The sequence below is a fragment of the Megachile rotundata genome, chromosome 10 (genome assembly GCF_050947335.1).
Source record: "Megachile rotundata isolate GNS110a chromosome 10, iyMegRotu1, whole genome shotgun sequence".
Taxonomy (NCBI): domain Eukaryota; kingdom Metazoa; phylum Arthropoda; class Insecta; order Hymenoptera; family Megachilidae; genus Megachile; species Megachile rotundata.
This window is the reverse complement of record NC_134992.1, coordinates 10,416,568-10,443,184: the sequence shown is the minus strand read 5'-3', so window position 1 is coordinate 10,443,184 and position 26,617 is coordinate 10,416,568. Positions and strand designations below refer to the sequence as shown.

General features: G+C 38.0%; 2 protein-coding genes across 7 annotated transcripts in view; one reads left to right on the top strand and one right to left on the bottom strand.

The window, feature by feature from the left end:
• LOC105662063 (uncharacterized) overlaps positions 1-26,617 on the top strand; it is a 137,853-nt gene that overhangs the window by 23,662 nt on the left and 87,574 nt on the right. The window contains exon 3 of one of the 4 annotated variants that reach the window (XR_013039708.1): positions 9,077-12,603. The exons of the other annotated variants lie outside the window; for them this stretch is intronic. The gene's annotated coding sequence lies outside the window, so the exon portion shown is untranslated. Of the gene's footprint in view, positions 1-9,076; positions 12,604-26,617 lie in introns of those variants that run through there. 4 annotated transcript variants of the gene reach the window in all.
• Positions 1-26,617, bottom strand: part of grh (grainy head) — a 226,217-nt gene that overhangs the window by 151,606 nt on the left and 47,994 nt on the right. The window lies entirely within an intron of this gene.

Genomic DNA, 26,617 nt, shown 5'->3' with positions numbered 1-26,617 from the left:
AACACATTCATCCGTAATTTCTTGTGATATATAGTTTTTCATTTTCTTAGAAGTTATTTGTAATAATCATTTCCCTAATACATATTCATCAAATATATTTTGCAGAGCAATCATTTTGGTATATTCTTTTCTATTTCAACTTTTCAACGCCGTAAAATTGATAAAAATACCTCGAAAGACAATATTATATACAAAAAATTTATTCACAAATGTATTCTAAATTATTAGGGATTGACATGAAAGTAGACTTGCCGATTTAAATTTCCCGCTCGTTTGTATAATAAATATAAAGGGACTTCGAGAGATGAAAGGTGCCGGTCGCCTCTGGTTTATTCTGAGATCAGAAATCGGTGTTGGTACTCGTTTTTTGCAGCAGATTTAACGTAATCCGTTTTATAAAGGAAAATTCGTCATTTACGAAATCGATAATTGTAGAGTGGTTCGCCACCGATTTCCATGTAATTATCGTTAATCGTAGCGCGAAATTATTGTTACCTTTTATCGTGGTTAATCTAAAGTGCTTCATAATGGTCGAACGCTGCAGAAATTCTTTATCCTTTCTATAACGTAATCTGTGTCCAAAGTTCAGTGTTTTATTTTATTTTTGTTGGAAAAGTATTTAGCTCCGGAGCGATTCGTGGAGAAAATTTTATGGTGCTTTATGAATCATTTTATGGGAAAAGAGTTATTGGATCTTGAATGTTTTAATTTGAGAAAATTTAAATTTGTATGTTGATGGATCAACTGAGATATTGATTATTGGAAATTGAAAATTTTAGGATTTTAAATTTTCCAGATATTCAGATTTTCACATTCCCCAATTTCCACATTCCTTAATTCCCACGTTCCTCAATTCCCACATTTCCCAATTCCCACATTCCCCAATTCCCACATTTCCCAATTCCACATTCTCCAATTTCCACATTTCCCAATTTCACATTCACCAATACCAAATTTCCCCAATTCCACATTCCCCAATTCCAAATTTTCCCAATTTCACATTTCCCAATTCCACATTCTCCAATTCCATATTTCCCCAAATCCACTTTTCCCAATTCCACATTCCCCAATTCCAAATTTCCCCAATTTCACATTACCCAATTCCACACTCCCCAATTTCCACATTCCCCAATTCCCACACTCCCCAATTCCCACATTCCCCAATTCCCACATTCCCCAATTCCCACATTCCCCAATTCGCACATTCCCCAATTCTACATACCCCAATTCCCAGATTCTCCCATTCCAAATTTCCTAACTCCACAATTCCGAATTCCCAGATTCTCCCATTCCAAATTTCCTAACTCCACAATTCCCAATTCCCAGATTCTCCCATTCCAAATTTCCTAACTCCACAATTCCCAATTTCCAAATTCCGAAATCTTGAAATTCCCAAATTCCCAAGTTCCCAAATTCTCAAATTTCAGACTCCTCAAACTCTAAAATCCCCAAATTCCAAATCCCCAAAGCAACCACCTCCTCAACCTCCACCTCCCCCAAAACTCCAAAACCTCATCAACCTCACCATCTCTTTGAACTCACCCGACGCCCAAAAATCCTTGCCCCTTCCAAACCAACTTACGCAACCCTCCCAATCAAAATCGCCTTATTACCCCACATTTCCCGCCATTACCTCCACACATCAGAGCGATTTTTTCTCTCAAATCGTATCCTTTAATTACATCGCCGAGTGTAATTAAGAAAATACATTCGACGCATCTGCTCAAGCAAAAAAGCCTTATTCCCGCGCAAATTGTACACGAAACGTCCCGATCGGTGAATATTAAAAACTTACGAAACGCGACATAATTCGTGGGTACTTTTTGTCCCGTTCACTTACCGGGGGAACCGTTCTAAATGGATCAGAGCGAGAAATAAAGAGGACCGTTTCACGGTTATCAGATCGGAGGCCGATCGTAAGACAAAAAAGCCGCGTGATGTAATGCAATTGGTGAACAGATTGTATTGAATATACACGCATATAGATCGATAGAACGATAAGGTGGTCGCGTTGGTAGCGAGGAGAAGGCCATTAAAGAAACAAATAGCGAAGGGTGTGCTCGGAATGAAGGAAGAGGCGTGTAAAATGGGCCGAGACAGGTAAATCGACGGCAGAAAATAGATAACGAATAGCTCGATCTGTTTAAACAACCTTCTTTTTACTTTTCTATCTTTCCTTCCTTTTCTTAAGGCTTTTTTCCTTTCTTTTTTATTCGACGGAGTTTCACTTCTATTAAGATAGAGATCGTCTCGAAACTGGGGGAAAAGTGCGCCCCATAAATTTCTAGGAAATAACTCGTGAAAAGAGAATTTTTCAGAGGTGTACTTCGTTTCGTTGATAGATATTTTGTGGTTGTTTATAGAGCTTGACTTGATGCGAATTTTATGATTGATATTTTGAGTGTGTGGAGGTTCTATGTGGATGTTGGTTGGAAATATTAGCAGTTTATTGGGGTTTTCAGCGTTAATATTTTTAATGAACTAAGAATCGTTTGAATCGAGGACAAGATTGATGAATTTTGGGACGTAGGAATTTTGGGACATAGGAATTTTGGGGTGCAAGAATTTTGGGACCTAGGGAATTTTGGGACGCAGGAGTTTTGTGAAGGTAGGAATTTTGGGACGTAAGAATTTTGGGATATAGGGAATTTTGGGACGCAGGAGTTTTGAGAAGGTAGGAATTTTGGGACGTAGGAATTTAGGGACTTAGGAATTTTGGGACCTAAGAATTTTGGGACATAGGAATTTTGGGATGCAAGAATTTTGGGACGCAGGAGTTTCAAGACGTAGGAATTTTGGAACATAGGAATTTTGGGACTTAGGAATTTTGGGACCTAAGAATTTTGGGACCTAAGAATTTTGGGACATAGGAATTTTGGGATGCAAGAATTTTGGGACGTAGGGGTTTCTAGACGTAGGAATTCTGAGGCGTACGAATTTAGGGACATAGGAATTTTGGGACTTAGAAATTTTGGGACCTAAGAATTTTGGGACATAGGAATTTTGGGATATAGAAATTTTGGGACATAGAAATTTTGGAATATAGAAATTTTGAGTCATAAGAATTTTGGGACGTATGAATTTTGGGACATAGGAATTTTGGGGCATAGGAAATTTGAGACATAAGAATTTTGAGACATATGAAATTTGGTACATAAAAATTTTGGGATATAGAACATATCTATATATGAAACTTAAGCAACGGTTGGTTTCCTTCGATATCCTCGATTTCTAATCGGTCGAAGCGAATGTCGCACGATAAATATTCATGAGCGTCGCGAAACGGGTGAACGACTGAATTAAACTCGACAAATAAGTACATTGTTTCATGAATATCGCGATTCCCGCGACGGCTGTTGTCGCGTCGGCGCGTTTTGCGCGCGAAATATGAATATCAAGTCCTAGTTTATCTATGTCAAGAATATAGCAAATTACATAAACTCAATATATCAATTAACAAAATATAGTTTGCTCTCTTGTTATATTATATAATCATCGACATTTATTACTGTTATTGTGTAGTTACCTTCGTGCCATTTCATATTAATTTATTGTATAACAATATTACTTTAATAAACTAAAGATATATAGTAAGATTAACATCCATTTATTTATTCACTTATTCATCATCTATTACTATGTAATTCTAACAATTTATTTTTTTGTGTTTTACGTTTGTAAAATAAAAAATTGCTAAATATGAAATATATCTAACATTTCAAGCTTTTTTATTTATTTTAACCCTTTGCACTCGAAGATAATTTTACTGTTTGCAAACAGCAACTTTAAAATATTAATTAAAATGTTAAATGACTTCTTTTGAAGTTATTATTTCTTTACTAATAATTTCCACTATTGTCTATTTCACTATGTTTATACATCACATAAGCACTATTATAGAATTAATTAAATAATGCCTTTTTTAAATTATTGTATTAAATCGAATGGCGTCTAAGAGGCGCCTCTCGAGCGCAAAGGGTTAATATTGCAATAGTGATTAGTTATCTCTGATACAACTGAAAAGTCATCAAAAAATTGCAAAATATAAAATATATCTAACATTTCAAGCTTTTTTTATTTATTTTAATATTGCCACAGTGATTAGTTATCTCTGATGGATCTGAAAAATCATAGGTTAAAAATTAATATATATTTACCCTTGTAATTCTCCATAATTAGTTTCGATATAATTTAACGACTGTATCGATATGACTATATGACTCTACAGGAACTATATTCTTCATGTTAACAACAGTATTCTTGTATTTAATATTCGTTGACACGAAATCTCGCGTGGAACCGGCACGAGACAAACGCGCACGTCTATAGAGATGTCGTGGCTCGTTTAAGAAACCCGGCACGTATTAGACCCGAGAAAACGGATTAAAATATCAAAGATTCTCCGCGACCGGGTTAGGTACTTGTCTCGAGTCACGATTTTCAATTTAAGCTTTAGGTAATCGCGGTTCCGTATTACGTGAAACGTGACGCTCTATTCTTTCATGTATTATCTACCGATGATTATCTACTACTATATTAATCATATGAGGTTATGTGATTTATTGAGAGCGTTCTAGTATTTTACTTTTCGTTGTATGATAACTTTGTGAGTATTGTGTTATGTGTTTCGTTGTATGGCAACTTGGGAATATTGTGTTATACTTCGTTGTATGAGAACTTTGTGAGTATTATGGTATTGTGTTTTTGAGAATGATGTGATGGTGGATATAATTTAATATTGTTTTTTTACGAATGAAGATCACTAATTTTTTAGGTTATTAATTGCTGGGTTGTCAAGTCTATAGATTTCTATATTCTTTGATTTGTACATTTGGATGTTTTTGAATACCCTGTTCACAAATCTTTAAGTGTAGAGTCAGAAGGTTAGATCTATAAGTCTCCTTAAATCCCTTAATCTGTTTCGACGTCCAACAATTTCTACCTTCTTAATTTTCCTAACACGCAGATCTCTCCCTGTTTTCAACTTCCTCTCCAAATCGTCGAATCATCAAAACTCCTCAGAAACCTAGATTTCCACATCTCAAAATCCAATATCTCAAAATTCTCAAAAACCTAGATTTCCACATCTCAAAATCCAATATCTCAAAATTCTCAAAAACCTAGATTTCCACATCTCAAAATTCAATATCCCCAATTTCTCAAAAACCTAGATTTCCACATTCCTAAACCCAACATCCCCAATTTCTCAAAAACCTAGATTTCCACATCCCTAAACACAATATTCCCCAATTTCTCAAAAACCTAGATTTCCACATACCTAAATCCAATATCTCCAAATTCTCAAAAACTTAGATTTCCATATCCCTAAACACAATATTCCTAATTTCTCAAAAACCTAGATTTCAACATCCCTAAACTCAATATCCCAAATCCCTCAAAAACCTAGATTTCCACATCCCTAAACACAATATTCCCCAATTTCTCAAAAACCTAGATTTCCACATACCTAAATCCAATATCTCCAAATTCTCAAAAACTTAGATTTCCATATCCCTAAACACAATATTCCTAATTTCTCAAAAACCTAGATTTCAACATCCCTAAACTCAATATCTCCAAATTCTCAAAAACTTAGATTTCCACATACCTAGAGCCAATATCCCCAAATTCTCAAAAACCTAGATTTCCACATCCCTAAACACAATATTCCTAATTTCTCAAAAACCTAGATTTCAACATCCCTAAACTCAATATCTCCAAGTTCTCAAAAACCTAGATTTCCACATCCCTAAACCCAACATCCCCAATTTCTCAAAAACCTAGATTTCCACATCCCTAAAGTCAACATCCCCAGTTTCTCAAAAACCTAGTCTTCCACGTCCCTAAACCCAACATCCCCAATTTCTCAAAAACCTAGTCTTCCACGTCCCTAAACCCAACATCCCCAAATTCTCATAAACCTAGATTTCCACACCCCTAAACCTAACATCCCCAATTTCTCAAAAACCTAGTCTCCCACATCCCTAAATACAATATTCCCAAATTCCTCAACATCCTCCAAATCTCCAAGGCCCCATCAAGTCCCCATCCTCAACTTCTTTCCCAAATTATCAAATCACCAAAACTCCCCAAAAACCTAGATTTCCACATCCTCAAACCCAATATCAACTTCTCAACATCCCCCAAATCTCTCAAGACCCCATCAAGACTCCATCAAGTCCCCATCTTCAACTTGCTCCCCAAATCATCAAAACTCCCCAAAAACCTAGATTTCCACATCCTCAAACCCAATATCAACTTCTCAACATCCCCCAAATCTCTCAAGACCCCATCAAGACTCCATCAAGTCCCCATCTTCAACTTCCTCCCCAAATCATCAAAACTCTCCAAAAACCTAGATTTCCACATCCTCAAACCCAATATCCTCAACTTCTCAACATCTCCCAAATCTCTCAAGACCCCATCAAGACTCCATCAAGTCCCCATCTTCAACTTCCTCCCCAAATCATCAAAACTCCCCAGAAGCCCACATAAGTCAAATTCTCCAACAAAAACTACACCCAACAAAACTACCCTGTAGCACACGAAGCGAATGTTATAACCCAAGAGAACTCTCTAAAGAGAATCGAACGAAAAGTACAATGAAACGACGAAGAGGGAATCGATCGTCGATTAACATAATTTGTATACGAGTGCCAGGTGGAAGGTTGCGTACGGTGGCCAAGGATCGATGCAAATCCCGTTTTTTTTTAACCGGCTACTTTCTCCCCGTGGCCAGCCCTTCTGTCTTCCTTTCCCGAAGGAAAGGTATGCTCGCAAAGTATGGTCGAGGAAAAACGAGTTTGTCGTGAAACGAGCCAACCAGCCTGCTCTAAGAGAATCGCTCGTTTCAACCATTCTATGCTTTTTTCCCGGATGCATCGAGTACATCGGTCTCGAGAAATCCGCCCGGCGAGTTCACTCGCGACGATTATCCGTTTTTCGCCGGCTCTCGCTTATCAGGTGTCCCTTGCTCGCTGCGTAGTTTCGCCAGATGAATTCATTCCCGTTCGTTTTTATCAATCTTTTTAGCGAACTATTTTTACATTAACTTCTTTTTAACTGGAGTATTTAATTACTTTTGAAATTCCGCAATTAACTCTTTCTCCGTCGGACAATTTCCCAACATAATTCGTTTATTTCGTTGACAGGCCATATATCGCATGACATGCAAATCCGCTGAAAACTTTCCGTAACGAACGGGGAAATGAATGATCCCTTGCGTAACAGCCCGGTGTCGTACACCTTTTTTTCTCTCTCCCTTTCGAGACACGACAGCGCAGGAATCCAGGAAGGAATGCAAAATTTCCATCGATTAGTCCGTAAATCGTCCGATCGGCCGATAAGCGGCTCGATACTCGGCATCGTTTCTTGTCAACGAGTCGACAGGACAGAAGACAGTTGTCAAGCTTTTAGCAGACTCGCCGGGTAAAATAACGCGTCTCGAACAGAGGACATCTGATAACTGGAAACTCGTCAAGGGGCGACGATCAATACGAGCAAATACGTCTTAAGGTAAAACAGGTGTCTGGATCGGGGACATTTTTGATAAGCGGTTCACTGATACGGTTGCTGCCGATAAGACGACTTAATTCGTCGCTGAGGGAAACCGGCCAATAATCCCGTAACTAACACAGGCGACGTAACACGGTTTCGATTTTAACGCGTGCATGTGGACAGGATGTGTAGGACATGTAGGTAATAAGAGGATCTAGGGACGGAGATAGAAATCTAGTGATTGAGGCGTGTAGGTATGAAAGAGTTGAGAGACATAGGTGGAGCGTTTATATGGTGGACGAAGAGTGTTCATATGTGGAGATTTAGGGATCTAGTGATGTAGGTAGGTATATGTATGCATGTAGGTATGACATAAAGAGTTGAGAGACATAGGTGGAGCGTTTATATGGTGGACGAAGAGTGTTCATATGTGGAGATTTAGGGATCTAGTGATGTAGGTAGGTACATGTATGCATGTAGGTATGACATAAAGAGTTGAGAGACATAGGTGGAGCGTTCATATGGTGGAGCAAGGTAGAGTGTTCATATGTGGAGATTTAGGGATCTAGTGATGTAGGTAGGTATATGTATGCATGTAGGTGTGACATAAAGTGTTGAGAGACATAGGTGGAGCGTTCATATGGTGGACGAAGAGTGTTCATATGTGGAGATTTAGGGATCTAGTGATGTAGGTAGGTATATGTATGCATGTAGGTATGACATAAAGAGTTGAGAGACATAGGTGGAGTGTTCATATGGTGGAGCAAGGTAGAGTGTTCATATGTGGAGATTTAGGGATCTAGTGATGTAGATAGGTATATGTATTGCATGTAGGTATGATATGGAGAGCTAAGAGACATAGGTGGAGTGTTCATATGGTGGAACAAGGTAGAGTGTTCATATGTGGAGATTTAGGGATCTAGTGATGTAGGTAGGTATATGTATGCATGTAGGCATGATACGAAGAGCTAAGAGACATAGGCACCTTATCAAGGTGAAGTGTTCATATGTAGAGATTTACGGATCTGGTGATATAGATAAGTATATGTATGCATGTATGTGGATTGACATAAAAAGCTAAGAGACAGGGACCTAATCAAGTTGCAGTGTTCAGACGTAGGCATTTATGGATCTAGTGATGTAGATAGGTATATGTATGCATGTATGTAGATTTCACATAAAGAGCTAAGAGACATAGGGACCTAATCAAGTTGGAGTCTTTAGACGTAGATATTTAGGGATCTAGTGATGCAGAGGCACAGGGATCTGGAAGTATAGCAATGTGCAGGTATATCAATGTGGAGGTATAGCAATGTAGAGGTATAGGAATGTAGAAGACATATAGATCTGAAGCTTTATTCTTCGATGAACATAACAGGGAAAGATTCCAATATTTCATAATTGATTCTTATTAACTTTTCACATAGAGGTCTCGCAAAAGACTTAAGCTACTATACCTGCTGCGACTCTACTCTTCAGGTTTTGGTAACAACGTTTAGATTGATATAGTGCTTCTTTCAAAACATCCGAAGTTTGACGTGGAGGTAGTAGAACTGATGAACCAATTCTTATGTACTAGGACTAAGGGGTGAAGCATACATTTGAGGATCAAGGGTCATGTGCATAGAGACTCAGAACAAAAGAAGCATCAAAATGTCAGCCTACAGCTATGCGCCGCCAATATAAGAATTCAGAAATCGATGGATCCAGTGATGCAGAAACTCCATTAACTCCACAAACAAAAAGAAGTATAGAAAGGTCAAGGTTCTATGACTTTTACGTTCAGGCGTTTTTCGCTTCCCTGAAATTCCAGGACGACACCTGCGGATTTCCATCGCCGAAATGACCGTCTGGACAACGAGACCTCGACGATCGTATATCAATCTATAGCCGTTGCGCGAATAAATATAATTATAAGTAAGAGCAAGGCTGGACCACGCCCTGTCTCCGCTCTGCTCTCTCACTTTCTCTCTCTCTCTCTCGATATATGCGTGAGCGTGTGCAACAGCCATACACGCTATCCTCTCGTCCTCTCTCTCCGTCTTTCCTCTTCGTTGTTAGCCTCTTCGTCGATACTCGGAGATCTAACTTCGTTCGCCATCGTCGACCACGCTTACCTTTTTCCCCAGTTTTATTTTGCTCTCTTTTCCCCTGCGCGTCGTCTCCGTTTCACTCGCCAGGAGATTTTCTTGCAGCTCTCTCTCTGTCACGCTTTTTCCCCTCCCTTTCCCGGTTTTCCTGCTTCGTCCTTCTCTAACCGGCGTGCTTCTCATTGAAAGCATGCTGCCTCGCACGATAAATGGGTTTAGCTCCGGTTAGGTTCCTTTTCTCCTATCTTTCGCACACACGCGAGACTCTACCTACGTGGACGCGCGTGCATCCACTCGCCTCGGGGCCTGCGTCGCGAAATCCTACCTTGGTGATCGACATTCTTTTTCGACACGATTTTATTTTAATAATTTTTACTTAATCACCATTTTCGTCATTATTTTATTTCTGGTAGTTCAGCTTATAATTTTCTTTCTTAACAGTAGTTATTGGTAGCAGTTCAAGTTATTATTTTTAGGTCGTTGATGATGGTTGATTATGAAGCTTAAAACTGATGGTTAAGCTTGACATCTTTTTTGTCATTTGCTGATAAACCTATCTTTTATTGGTAACTGATGAAATGTATCTCTTTAGTCGTATCTTGATGCTATGACCAAATCTCAATATGTACATATGATCATATGTATTGTACACATATGTTGCATTCATATGTACATTCATAAATGATCTGTTCCTTTCTCCAGCATATTATAAACACTAATACAATGTAACTCATACTTAATACACTTTAACAGCTCAATTACAATGCACCGTTATTAACCAGTGAATAACGATTGTTCAGAAAAATACAGGAATGAAAAATTGCCACCGTTATTAGTCTACCCTTGACGACAAAATGGCGACGTTATCATCCGCGCAATAACTCTGAAAATACCGATATGGCGGACGCGATCGAGCCTATGAAGCGAGGGGAGAGCTATCTATCCGTGGAACGAGTATCCGCTCATAAGTGTATAAATCAGGAAGAGAAATGCCGGCCGCGTATTTTATAAGGCGCGCCGCGTCGTGCACGCTAACAAGATCGCGTTAATGTAAATCGAGAGAAACATTTACAAGCGAGACGGCTCCAGACGACACGAGGGGTCCAACATAGGATATCGCATATTCCCGGTAACGACGTGTGATCCATTTGACGGAGAGGTTCCCGGCTTACCCAGCGAATGCAAAGAAGCCTCCTGATTATCGCAACATAATCGACCAGAATGATACATCGTCACTGTTTATAACGATTAAACGTTTATCGAGATTGGACATCTCGAGTTGCCTCCGGTTTTGATCGATTTCATAAGCTCTTATCTGATTTTATTAGCCACATAATCTATTACATTGTATTGCACCTATGTTAATTTAAAATATCGTCGCGCAATTGCTGTACCTCGTTAAATATAAATAACCTGCATACTTTATGCTAAAATATTTAAATTCTAGTCATCGATGGAGTACAAAGGTTATAGTTAATTCAACTAGTTATTTGTACGTACACTATGTTGGAAAAGTAACTGTTTTTAAGGTTTCAAGGAGGTATTTCACGAATGAAATATCGCTTTTCTTTCGGTGTCGAACACGTTTAGTATTTGTCGATTGATTAGATATTCCACGACACAGTTGAAACCTTCGGACAGCATCTTATAAATTGGATCGATCGAAGATTCTTTCCGCGTGTTATCCGCGTTGTTCGGAACTTTAACGCGCATGCAAATCGACGTCTTGATCGATGCGACGACTCTCGTCGGATCCAGTTTCGCTCTGATCACATTGGATTAGCCTGACCATCATGGACGTTCAAATGGCTCGGCGATTATGCCCGGATAACCCTTTATCGTTTATTTTGTCCGCGATGTCCAGGAAATATGCAAACCCTCGCTCGAGTTACGTGCATATTGCCCGTGTTTATGGACTCTCGTTATATGGCCATGGAAGGTTTCTGGGGTTGACAGAAAAACTTCAAATATTGGTAAGGTTTAACCTTCATGATAATGAAACATTGTAACTATGAAACATTGTAGTAATAAGACATTTTTACAATGAAACACTGTAAGGTTTTGTGAAACCTTCACATTCGTTGATCAGAAGAAGTCACACATGATGTTGCTCATGTTGATTGTTCATGTGTATGATTGTCAAGGAGTAATGTTAGAATGATGGCGATATAAGATCCTCAAAGTAAACTTCATGACAGTGAAACGTTGTAGTAATAAAACATTTTTACAATGAAACATTCTAAGGTTTTGTGAAACCTTCACATTCGTTGGTCAGAAGAAGTCACACATGATGTTTATGTTGATTGTTCATGTGTATGATTGTTAAGGAGTAATATTAGAATGATGGCGATATAAGATCCTCAAAGTAAACTTCATGACAGTGAAACATTGTAGTAATAAAACATTTTTACAATGAAACATTGTAAGGTTTTGTGAAACCTTCACATTCGTTGATCAGAAGAAGTCACACATGATGTTTATGTTGATTGTTCATGTGTATGATTGTTAAGGAGTAATATTAGAATGATGGCGATATAAGATCCTCAAAGTAAACTTCATGACAGTGAAACATTGTAGTAATAAAACATTTTTACAATGAAACATTGTAAGGTTTTGTGAAACCTTCACATTCGTTGGTCAGAAGAAGTCACACACGATGTTCATGTTCAGTGTTCATGTGTATAATTGTTGAAGAATGGTAGAAGCGATAGGTCAAAGTTAGCTGAAGGTGATAGGATACTCAGGTTACTTAGATAACTCAAGGTTAAAACTGAACAACAGTCATCCAAGGACTTTTATTCTGATGATAAAAAATCCGCGAGGGTCTTGATCTGGCCATTCAGAGGACAGAAATCTAGCTTGGACGTCCGTAAAGGTACACCATTGTGTAGCATCCCCGAAACGAGAGGAAGAGGGAGGTCACGGTATAAAAAAAAGGAACACCCCGAGAATATTTCATTCTCCGATGAGCACAATTGACCGAAGCGGGGAGAGAGACGGCGACCGGAGAAGTAGAAGAAGGTGAACGCAGCTGTCCGAACGGATCCACCGTCAGGTTCCTCTTTTTACGCGGGCAAGTTGAACGACAGCCACGAAGAGAGCACAATCAGGCGGAATTAGCGAGCCTTGTGCTATCTCGGTTATTGTTCGTCGCGGCGCTTTACACGCGTGTAGCGTAACCGAGGCGTGTGTGCGAGCACGCCTCGTGCATATCATCCGACGCCTTCGTGTATACACCGTCGTCGCGAGCAGCTGTTTTTCTTACGTCACCGTAACAGAGGAATGCTTTTGATTTATGACGGTTGCACCGTTCACGATCCTACTCGCGTTGTCCCTCGTCTGAACACCTCCCTGCAGTTTCGAAGCCGCGACAATCGCGATCTCGTATGCACGGATGAAAAGGGGCGTGGACGGTCTTTTTAACGGGCTTACAGTAGGACCAGGAAGTGGGAGACGCTTCTGGCACATTCGAGGGCCGAAGGTTATCGCCGACATCTTGGAGGCGGGAACTCGGATTAGGAGATAAGGCTGCAAGAGTTGCAAGGTGGGTGTGAAGGAAGAGATTTGGAGATTGGACTTAGTACGGTTACTTAGGTTTTAGCTGATTTCTGATACCTTTGGATACTCTTTTGTACTCTTAGGATGATACTCTAGGGATGTGGATGTAGATTATGGAGGTTGAGAATTAGAGGACTATTTGAGTATATTAATTAGGGGAGGAGGATGGTTAGGTAGAATGGTTAGTTTAAGACTTTGAAGATGGTTCTTTACATCAAGGACACTGAAGACCAAAGACCAAATGAACAGGATAAATCTATCCTAGAGAATCCACAACTACCTCAGCTATGTGTCCCAGAAGCTGCTTCAGAAGTATTTGTACAAAGCCAAAACTGAACCAAAGAACGTTTTAATTAAATAAGCTGTTCCTACATTTCATCAAGACCAAATGAAGCTGCTTTCTGCCTATGATGGCTAGGTTATATTTTACATATCTGTTCTAAAGACACCACAATCATCCTTGAGCTACCTGAGCCAGGTCCTGAGGTACAGTAGCAAAGTCAAAGGTTAACCAGAAGACCTTTTACTTGAATAAGTTGTTCCTTCATCATCATCATACAGATAGGTTAAATTTGAGACACCTATTCTAGAGAAACTACAGCCACCTAAGCTACATGTTCAGATCGAAGGTCCTCCAAAATTAGTATAAAGCAAAAAATTAACCAAAGAACGTTTTAGGTAAGTAAGTTGTTCTTGCATTTCGTCCAGACCAAATGCAGCTGCTTTTTGAATATTATGGCTAGGTTAGATTTTACATATCTGTTCTAAAGACACCATAATCATCCTTGAGCTACATGAGCCAGGTCCTGAGATATTCATACAGTAGCAAAGTCAAAGGTTAACCAGAAGACCTTCCACTAAAGTAAGCTGTTCCTTCATGATCATTCCATCACTTGATCATACAGCTAGGTTCAATTTGAGACCACAACCACCTAAGCTACCCATATAGATTAAAGGTCCCGTGAAAACTGAACGAAAGAACATTTCACTTAAGATGTCCCAAGCGTCCTCCCGTTTCAAAAGCCAAGAATAGAGCCCATGATGTCGAAACGACCATAACTAGAAGAGGACAGAAAAGAGGAGGATGCACCGGTGTTTCAAGGTCTGCACACGAACTCGCGTGTTCGTACGCGTTCACCGTTTCTATCTCGTTCGTTAAGTATGGCCGAAGTGGCGGCGTTCGAGACTGTGTCTCGCGACCCGCGGTAAGCAAAGCAAACGACCTTCCGTGGAATCTGGACAACCTGTCTGCCCGCTTGCAGCCGCCGAGAGCAGGCCGCTGCTGTTGCACTTGTTCCGTGCACCGTTCGTTTCTTCTCTCTCCGTCGCGACGCCGGCTTTCTCGGTCTATCTTACCGTCCGTCTCGTTTCAAAGCCGTGCTACTAGCACCGAGGGTGTTCCGTACTCGACCCTTTACTTATCGTTCACCGTTGGAACGCGCCGATGGGATGTATGAATGGGAACGCGAACCGCTTTGCCTACGAGCGCGGGAATTGAGAACTTGGGAGTTCTTACGCTTTTTAGGTAATTGATACGAATACATGTACAATATGAGTTGGTTCTTTTGCATGGAGGGTAGTTTTGTGGATTCTTGTGCTGTGTACTTTTTTGGGATACGTTATTTTGGGTTTTCGTATTTTATTTGAGATTTTGTGGATGGTGTGGGATGTGTTTTGGTCCATGGTTAATGTGTTGTAATTCGGCACATTGCAATTCCACACATTGCAATTCGATCCATTGCAATTCCGCACGTTGCAATTCGACCCATTGCAATTCTATGTGCTGTAATACCATTAGGTACAATTCCACGTGTTGTAAATCGACGCATTGCACTTTCACACATTGCAATTCCACACATTGCAATTCGACCCATTGCAATTCTATGTGTTGTACTGCCATTAGATGCAATTTAACGTGTTGCAATTCGATGCATTGCAGTTCCACACATTGCAATTCGACACATTGCAGTTCCACACATTGCAATTCGACCCATTGCAATTCTATGTGCTGTAATACCATTAGGTGGAATTCCACGTGTTGTAAATCGACGCATTGCAATTTCACACATTGCAATTCGACCCATTGCAATTCCACACATTGCAATTCTATGTGTTGTAATGCCATTAGGTGCAATTCAACGTGTTGCAGTTCGATGCATTGCAGTTCCACACATTGCAATTCGACGCATTGCAGTTCCACACATTGCAATTCGATACATTGCAATTCCACACATTGCAATTCTATGTGTTGTAATGCCATTAGGTGCAATTCAACGTGTTGCAATTCGATGCATTGCAGTTCCACACATTGCAATTCGACGCATTGCAGTTCCACACATTGCAATTCGATACATTGCAATTCCACACATTGCAATTCCACACATTGCAATTCGACCCATTGCAATTCTATGTGCTGTAATACCATTAGGTACAATTCCACGTGTTGTAAATCGACGCATTGCACTTTCACACATTGCAATTCGACCCATTGCAATTCCACACATTGCAATTCCACACATTGCAATTCCACACATTGCAATTCTATGTGTTGTAATGCCATTAGGTGCAATTCAACGTGTTGCAATTCGACGCATTGCAGTTCCACACATTGCAATTCGACCCATTGCAATTCGATACATTGCAGTTCCACACATTGCAATTCGACCCATTGCAATTCTATATATGTGTTGTAGTGCCATTAGGTGCAATTCAACGTGTTGCAATGGGACACTTTGCAATTCCACACATTGCAATTCGACCCATTGCGATTCTATGTGTTGTAATGCCATTAGGTGCGATTCTACGTGTTGTAATTCTACACATTGCAATTCGACCCATTGCAATTCTCTGCCTTGTAATACCTATATGTGCAATTTAACGTATTGCAATTTGACACATTGTAATTCCTCACATTGCAATTCTACACATTACAATTCTACACATTGCAATTCTTCACATTACACATCATCGACTTTCAATTTTACTTGTTATATTTCAACGCGTTGTTCAACTTACTGCAACTTCACATCTTGCACTTGACACACGTTAATGCAATTGCATATGTTGTTGGATACAACTCGTTATTTAATTTTCGCATTGCAATTCAATACAATTCAATTCGGCACGATTTAATTCGATATGGTAGAGTGCGACACGATTCAATTCGTCACTGTTCAGTTCGACAAGATTGCATTCGATACGGATTGTTTTGCTCAATCCCTGTGACTGAATTCGACGCATTGCAATTCGATTCAATTCGATGCCATTTGACTCGTAGTGATTCGAAGCGGTTCAATTCTGTGTGTACCGGTTCGGTGAGATTCAATTCAATTTTTCTGATTCCTTGCAATTTAATTGTAGTTTATACTACATCTATATTGTAAAGCATATGCTGTATGAACACATCAAAGAGAATAATCGTAATTAATAATGGAGAAGTAGTGATCTTAAAAGAATTCAGTAAACTTTTTACTTGAAAATTTTTTTTAAGATAGACAGCTGATAATTGCAAAATTTCCTTCGAGTACCAAGTCTACTCTTGTAGAATTAATTATACTCTTTATATATTATATATACTAGCATTAATTATATATACTGTTGTCTGCTTTACTATGATTCCATTACGTTCACCACACGTATAATACTTGATAAATTTAGTAAAAAAATATTTCTGTCAAATTGTTGTATGTAATATAATTATTGTATTTTGTTGAATATTAACTAAGTCACCTTTCAAGTATAGAAAGTTAAACTTGCATCAATTTCCGTACGATTCAATTCCCGAACTTGTCCTACCATGCATCGAAGTCACCGACTGCATCCTCAAAAAAATGATCCACCCAAAACATAATTTCATTAACACCGCATCGGTCCCCCTGATCGCCATAAAAGCTAAATAAAGGATAAAAGAACGATCCAATAAACTGTCCACATATTCCGAGAACATCGAAAGAGAGCAAAAAGAGATTTTCACGAGCGGCAATTAACACGGTTGACAGTATTTAAAAGAAAAATTTGAGCCAATAAGAATGCCGCATCACCGTCTATTTTAGGGTCTCCGATGAATCACGAACGTCGCGTTTCCACGTGTTTTCGTCGAATTCTCGGCGACGAACGTTTATTGCCGTTCAAGGAATCGTTTTCTCTTACCTCGATCTTTCCTTTTACTTTCTTTACTGAATTCGTTCGCGGTGGCTGTTCGCGACGTTTCTGTCCGACAATCTGTAACTTTGTCCATAAATGGATACTGCGATTCTGTTAGCGGAGCAATTTGAATTAATCGGAGAGTTCCAAGTATACAAATACAATCACGATTTTATAAATTGGTTTACTTTATGAATTTTAGAGGTGTTTGGGGAGTTGTCAGATTTCAATTTTTCTGTTGTTCAATTTTCAGTTTTGCAGTTCTTCAATTCTTCAAGGTTTCAGGGTTTCAATTTTTCAATTTTCCAGTTTTTCGGTTTTGCAGATTTTCAATTTTTCAATTTTCCAATTCTTCAATTTTTCAGTTCTGCAGATTTTCAATTTTTCAATATTTCAATTTCTCAATTTTTCAGTTTTTCTGTTTTGCAGATTTTCAATTTTTCAATTTTTCAATATTTCAATTTTTCAATTTTTCAATATTCTAATTTTTCAATATTTCAATTTTTCAACTTTTCAATTTTTCAATTTTTCAATTCTTCCAATCTTCAATTTTTCAAATTTTTAATTTTGCAATTTTTCTATTTTTTAATTCTTCAAGTTTTTAATTTTGCAATTTTTCTATTTTTTAATTCTTCAAGTTTTCAATTTTGCAATTTTGCAATTCTTCAATTTTTTAAGTCCTCAAGTCTTCAATTTTGCAGTTTTGTAATTTTTCAATTCTTTAAGTACTCAATTCTTCAATTCTTCAACTCTTCAACTCTTCAACTCTTCAATTCTTCAATTCTTCAATTCTTCAATTTTTCAATTCTTCATTTCTTCAACTCTTCAATTCCTCAATTCTTCAATTGTATTCCAAAATTCCCTATACCCAAATCTTTGTTGTATCACCGCAACAAAGTATTAATAAACTACTTTTTTACGACCAACCCCACACTTCCCATCCAAATTTATTACACTCGGATTTTGGATAATATCGAGCAATTACACCTTGCGAAAGTTATCGACCATGCGCAGATGCACGTGTTGCAACATCGCCGTCGTCAGGACCGGCCCTGACTCCTCCTCGAGCGAGGATACGTTTATATTACGCGTGGACGCATTAAAAAAGAACTTAAGAGCCCGATTCGCGGTTTAACGCCGGACGACGCGACGAGCTGACTCGTTCGATTCGGAATTTCATCGAGACGGCGATAAATAAAGTTAACGGCGCATAAAACACCGCCGTTTTGATAGTCTCGTTTAAGGCTCGACGGCGAAATCCATTTACCGTGCCGTCGAATAACTTTACTCGCGCACTCCTCGCGTTGATTGCCCGCTGAACTTGAACGGTTTACCTTGCGAGCATTTTATTCGATCGCGTGGCTTAAATTAGCATCGTTTAACGCGTAAACGGGCATGGAATAAACTCTTGTCTCAATTCTTCTGATTAACGCTGCCGGTGCATCCGTTTCAACCCTGCCGTTTAGTCGTTGGTGACTTAGGATACTTTTGTGGTAGGACGCGTTGGTGAATTGGCGTTTTATGCTTTTCAAAATTTTTGAAATTTGTATTAGTTTGAAGTGGTGCAATTTTCATGTGTTTTAATTCTTCAATTATACCAGGTTTATATTTTTCAATTTTTCCAGGTTTCAATTTTTCAACTCTTCGAGTTTTCAATCCTTCAAGGTTCCAACGCTTCAAGGTTAAAACTCTTCAAGTTTCCAATCCTTCAATTTTCCAACCCTTCAAGTTTCCAACTCTACAAGTTTACAACTCTACAAGTTTCCAACTCTTCAATTTTCCAACTGTTCAATTTTCCAACCCTTCAATTTTCCAACCTTTCAATTTTCCAACCCTTCAAGGTCCCAATCCTTCGAGTTTCCAACCCTTCGAGGTACCAATCCTTCGAGTTTCCAACCATTCGAGTTTCCAACCCTTCGAGTTTCCAACCCTTCAAGGTTCCAACCCTTCAAGTTTCCAGCCCTTCAAGTTTCCAACTCTTTAATTTTCTAACTCTTCAATTTTTCAACTCTTCAATTTTTCAACTCTTCAATTCTTCCACTCTTCAATTCTTCAATTCTTCAACTCTTCAATTCTTCCATCCTTCAATCCTTCAACTCTTCAATTCTTCAACTCTTCAATTTTTTAACTCTTCAATTCTTCCACTCTTTAATTCTTCAATTCTTCAACTCTTCAATTCTTCCACCCTTCAGTCCTTCACCTCTTCAATTCTTCAACTCTTCAATTTTTCAACTCTTCAATCCTTCAACTCTTCAATTCTTCAACTCCTCAACTCTTCAATTCTTTGACTCCTCAATTCTTCAACTCTTCAATTCTTCAATCCTTCAATCCTTCAATCCTTCAATTCTTCAATTCTTTAATTTTTCAATTCTTCAGTTATTCCAGTTTTCAATTTTTCCATTCTTCGACTCTTCAATCCTTCAACTCTTCAATTCTTCAACTCCTCAACTCTTCAATTCTTTGACTCCTCAATTCTTCAACTCTTCAATTCTTCAATCCTTCAATTCTTCAATTATTCCAGTTTTCAATTTTTCCATTCTTCGACTTTTCAATTCTTCATTTATTCCAGTCTTCAATTTTTCAGTTCTTCAATTCAATTATTCATCATGAAACTCTTAAGTCTCTACATTCATAATCTTCTAATTCTTCAATCATTCGGATTTTTCGATTAACTTCTTATAACATTAATGTGTATATTCTAAATTTTCTATATTAATTTCTGACCTGCCTGTTGTCTCCGCAATCACCAAACTAGTCTGTTACAATGTGATCTTTGTGTTAATAACACAATGTTTATCTCCGACATGTCATTATTCAGTTACGATAGTAATTACTGTTTAAATTGTCCACCACTTTACGACCAGTATCAACATTTTATTTCCCCTCGAACATTTTACGTATTAAACCGACCAACATTTTAACATTCATCCGCACACAGTATCGTCTGAAATGATCGATAATAATTTTCGCAATAATTGATGTGTAAGACCGTTCAATTATTTTCGTACACAGCTCGCATGTTAGTTAACGTTTTTGATCGACGGCGAATAAAAAATAAACAGCATCGTGTGACCGAGCTTCAAACCACAAAAGATAATGACTCACGACGTGTCCCGAGCATAATGCTTTACGACACGACACTTTTATCCAATGAATATTAATCAAGTGGCCCCCCTCCGAAGAACAGTAATCGTCGTTCGAGCGTTGATTTAAAATGGAGGATAAAGCAAAAATCGTCACGGTTTTAGCGAGCGCTGTTGTATACATAAACGATTAGTGTTTCGAGCAATTAACTGCCGGTGGCGAAAGAAATTTCATATAACGCGAGACAATAAATGCCGAGTTCGACGGATTCGATCAACGGCTATTATGATACTCGACCGTGCGCGCACAATTAAATTCGACCCTCATGAATATGCATGCGATCGATCGTGGTATTATTCCAGCCGGGTATTTTTCCGTCGTTAGAAATTCAAATTGCTCGTATGCGTACGTATGTACGTGTCACGTGCGGATGAAAAGTATTCTGCGGAGAGATCAGTCTTATGCACGAAACTTTTGGTTTGGATGAACTGACATTTCAAAATGAATACAAGCTAAAGAAGTTTAAATATAAATTAAATTTCATAATGAATAAACATTGTGTGCGTCATGAATGCGTCACGATATTATAGGCATAGGTTCTAAAATAAAAAAATGAAATTTCAAAATAAATGAACGATGTGTGCGTCATGTGTCCGCCACAATATACAAGCTAAAGGATTTTAAATAAAAAATGAAATTTCATAATGAATGAACAATGTGTGCGTCATGAGTGCGTCACAATATTATAGGCAATGGTTCTAAAATAAAAAAATGAAATTTCAAAATAAATGAACGATGTGTGCGTCATGTGTCCGCCACAATATACAAGCTAAAGGATTTTAAATAAAAAATGAAATTTCATAATGAATGAACAATGTGTGCGTCATGAGTGCGTCACGATATTATAGGCAATGGTTCAAAAATAAAAAAATGAAATTTCAAAATAAATGAACGATGTGTGCGTCATGTGTGTGTCACGATATACAAGCCAAAGGATTTTAAATAAAAAATAAAATTTCATAATGAATGAACAATGTGTGCGTCATGAGTGCGTCACGATATAATGGACAATGGCTCTAAAATAAAAAAATGAAATTTCAAAATTAAATAAACTACGTGTGCGTCACGAGTGCGTCATGATGTCATAGGCAATAGCTGTCAAATAAAAAAAGTTGAAACTTGAAAATAAATAAACAATAAGTGCGTCGTGAGTGCGTCATAATGTCATAGATAATGACTCTAAAATAAAAAAAATGAAACTTGAAAATAATTAAACGATGTGTGCGTCACAATTGCGTCACGATATCATAGCTAATGGGTCCAAAATAAAATAAATTAATTTCAAAATTAATAAACAATAAGCGCGTCCCGTGTGCGTCACGATATCGCATATAAAAGTTTCTAAAATAAAATAATTAAATTTCAAAATAAATAAACCATGTGTGCGTCACAAGTGCGTCACATCATGGGTCTAAAATAAAAAACAAAATTTCAAAATAAACCCACAGTAAAATATTTAACATATTACATCCCTATCTCAACGAAAATCAACACAAGAAGTAAACCTAAAAAAACTTTGTAACATTAAATAACAAATTTGCAACTCAATCATTTGATCGATAGTTTTCCTAGTTCCAGCGCTAATTACCGAAGTTTCAAAACAAATATAAAGGAAACATTATCCGTTCTGACAAGTGACTCGAACGTAAAACGAGTAAAACATCACAGAGTAGTTAATGTATTATTTTGTTTAAGAGGGTAATTTATTTTCAGCGGTTTATGTGGATAAGGTGGAAGATCGACAGAGAATAAAACAGCGAAGACCGTCGGTGGTAAGGATGTCGTAACGTCAATCAAGTTAAAAGAGGCAGGATCGTAACATGGTTCGCTTCTTTGCTTTACAGGTTCGTTTATTCGAACGATCACGCGTTTCTCTCTAGGCCGGTTCGACCTGGTCGCGATCCGCGGAAGCAAAAAGCGACGCTAAAAATCGCACCGCGCCGATTAACCCGTAATAAACGCCGTTTAATCCGTTCGAGCGTGAAAAGCCGACCATTCGAAAACGTCCAATTCCCTGTTCGATCGTCGATAAATCAAATTACAGCGGGAGAACCGATAAATTTCAGTGGCTCGTTTCATTTTTCAACGGTTGCCAGCACGCGAATCGATCTCTGCCAATCTACTCTCGCTTAATGAAACGCAATTTTTTTTTCCGAATACGATTATTCTTTTTATACTCGACCGAGGAAAATCTGTGGTACGAAGAAATGCCTTTCGACAGAGAAATTACCGATAATTAATTACTTCGTTTTCCGTGGAAATTAATTCTTTGTATAATGACAGGGGTTATGTCGTTTGTATCATTCGAGTGATATAACGCACTGCTTTTAATGTAGAGGTAATAAGTGTAAAATAAAAAAATGAAATTTCGAAATGAATGAACGATGTGTGCGTCATGACTGCGTCACGATATACAAGCTAAAGGAGTTTAAATGAAAAATGAAATTTTATAATGAGTAAACAATGTGTGCGTCATGAATGCGTCACGATGTTATAGGCAATGGTTCTAAAATAAAAAAAAGAAATTTCGAAGTAAATGAACGATATGTACGTCATGAGTGCGTCACGGTATACAAGCTAAAGGAGTTTAAATAAAAAAATGAAATTTCATAATGAATAAACAATGTGTGCGTCATGAATGCGTCACAATATTATAGGCAATGGTTCTAAAATAAAAAAATGAAATTTCAAAATAAATGAACGATGTGTGCGTCATAAGCGCGTCACGGTATACAAGCTAAAAGATTTTAAATAAAAAATGAAATTTCATAATGAATAAACAATGTGTGCGTCATGAATGCGTCACAATATTATAGGCAATGGTTCTAAAATAAAAAAATGAAATTTCAAAATAAATGAACGATGTGTGCGTCATAAGCGCGTCACGGTATACAAGCTAAAAGATTTTAAATAAAAAATGAAATTTCATAATGAATGAACAATGTGTGCGTCATGAATGCGTCACGATATTATAGGCAATGGTTCCAAAATGAAAAAAAGAAATTTCAAAATGAATAAACGGTTTGTGCGTCATGAGTGCGTCACAATATGCAAGAAACAAGAGTTTAAATAAAAAATGAAATTTCATAATGAATAAACAATGTGTGCGTCATGAATGCGTCACGATATTATAGGCAATGGTTCTAAAATTAAAAAAAAAAAGAAATTTCATAATAAATAAAGAATGTGTGCGTCACGAATGCGTCATGATATCACAGGCAAAGAATTGTAAAATAAAAAAATAAAATTTCATAACAAATATACAATGTGTGCGTCACGAGTGCGTCACGATATCACAGATAAAAGGCTCTAAAATAAAATATGAAATTTCACAATAAATAAACTACGTATGCGTCATGAGTGCGTCATGATATAATGATCAATGGCTCTAAAATAAAAAAAGGAAACATCAAAATAAATAAACAATAAGTGTGTCACAAGTGCGTCACAATACCACAGATAATGACTTTAAAATAAAAAATGAAACTTGAAAATAAATAGACGATGTGAGCGTCACAAGTACGTCACAATATTATAAGTAAAGGACTCTAAAAGAAAAAAATGAAATTTCAAAATAAATAAACGATATGTGCGTCACGAGTGCGTCACGATATCGTAGGCAATGCTTCCAAAATTAAAAATGAAATTTCAGAATAAATTAAAGATCTGTGCGTCACGAGTGCGTCGTAATATTACAGGCAATGAGTCCAAAATAGAAAAAATGAAAGTCCAACACAAATAAATGATGTGTGCGTCACGAGTGCGTCATAATGTTATAGACAATGAGTCTAAAATAAAAAAATAAAATTCCAAAACAAATAAATGATGTGTGCGTCACAAGTGCGTCATAATATTATATGCAATGACTCTAAAATAAAAAAAAAATGAAATTCCAACAAAAATAAATGATATGTGCGTCACAAGTGCGTCATAATATTATATGCAATGACTCTAAAATAAAAAAAATGAAATTCCAACAAAAATAAATGATGTGTGCGTCACAAGTGCGTCATAATATTATATGCAATGACTAAAATAAAAAAAATGAAATTCCAACAAAAATAAATGATGTGTACGTCACGAGTGCGTCACTATATTATAGTTGAAATTAGCGTCACCATTTTCCCCATAAAATTGCAGCCCACTAATCGACGTGTCGGAAGGAATTACATGTAAACTCTGAACAGATGAAAAAGTAATTGCCCTGAAGGCAACCGAAGTTTATTCGTTTGAACAACTCGCAAACGATATCAACGTAATGAACAGCGTCTCAACGAATATCGACAACCATACAGTATATCGTACACGGTTTACAATCAGAATCATTGGAGAGATATTCGTTTCCAATCACGGTCGTCCTCTAATTAAGAAGCGTTCGAATTTTTCCGGATTATCGGCTCCGGCGCAAAAAGGGCCGATTTAACGTTTCCGGCGTCCGACAGTCGAATCGAACGAGCAAGCGACTTCCTGCGCGAAGGAAAATCGTTTTAACGGTAAACGCGCGTTAACCGTTCGTTCGTCCGGGAAATTATCGGTGCCGCGTAAATTGGCCGGTTACTATCGGCGATTCTTCGAACGTATCGTTGAAAATTGCACGCCGAAGGGAGGAAAGAGAGAAAAATGGCGAAGATAGATGGACAGATAGATGCCGGACGAGGGCGAAAAGGAGACAGAGAGAGGGAGAGACGGTCGCGTATAGTTTGTTAATGAACGGCAACGCGTAATCGAGTCGATTCGAGATCGCCTCGTTAACGAAGCGAAACGTTACCCTCTATTTACCACAGTTTCGCGGTAACCGCTTCGCCACGATATTTCATCGATATACCGACGATCGATATCCATCGGCCGCGATAATTATCGGTGGTGGCCCGTGTAACGTCGCCGCGATACTTTACGGCCGCGGCGCGCGCGATCGCCGTGGCAATTATAGAAGCTGGTTAATGAATGAAGCAGAAATCAACGCGGCAACGGGCCTCGTTTCATAACGCGGCCTCGTAATTAATATAATCGCGTCTGGATATCGATTCGACCACCTTCGTACACCTTTTCCCCATCGGACGCGATCTGAACATGCCTGCGGCAATATATTAGATACACCGTTGAATTATTCACCGGGTCTCTTATAATCTCCTTTTTATGTGATACTCTTTACGAATTCAATTTCTAGTTTGTATTGGACGATGTCGAGATTTGGAGATTTGAGGAGTTGGGGTTTTGGGACTTGGAAATTTGGGAATTGTGAAATTGAAGAATTGCAAAATTGCAAAATTGCCAAATTGAAAGATTGAAAAATTGCAAAATTGCAAAATTGCAAAAGTGAGAGATTGAAAAATTGCAAAATTGCAAAATTGAAGACTTGAAGAACTGAGGAATTGAAGAATTGAAAAATTAAACAATTGAAGAATAGAAGAATTGAAGAATTAAAGAATTGAAGAGTTGAAAAATTGAAGAGTTGAAGAGTTGAAGGATTGAAGAGTGGAAGAATTGAAGAGTTGCAAAACTGAAGAGTTGAAGAATTGAAGAATTGAAGAGTGGAAGAATTGAAGAGTTGAAAAATTGAGGAGTTCGAAAATTGAAGGGTTAAAACCTTGAAAGTTTGGAAACTCGAAGGGTTAGAAACTCGAAGGGTTGGAAACTCGAAGGATTAGGACCTTGAAGGGTGGGAAACTCGAAGGGTTGGAAACTTGAAGGGTGGGAAACTTGAAGAGTTGGAAAATTGAAGAGTTGGAAAATTGAAGAGTTGGAAACTTGAAGAGTTGAAAACTTGAAGGGTTAAAACCTTAAAAGTTTGGAAACTCGAAGGGTTGGAAACTCGAAGAATTAGAAACTCGAAGGGTTGGAAACTCGAAGAGTTAGAAACTCGAAGGGTTGGAAACTCGAAGGATTAGGACCTTGAAGGGTGGGAAACTCGAAGGGTTGGAAACTTGAAGGGTTGGAACCTTGAAGGGTTGGAAACTCGAAGGGTTGGAAAATTGAAGAGTTGGAAACTCGAAGGGTTGGAAAATTGAAGAGTTGGAAACTCGAAGGGTTGGAAACTCGAAGGATTGGAAACTTGAAGGGTTGAAAATTTGAAGGGTTGAAAACTTGAAGGGTTGGAAACTTGAAGGGTTGGAAACTTGAAGGGTTGAAAATTTGAAGGGTTGGAACATTGAAAAATTAAAAAACTGAAAAATTAAAAAATTGAA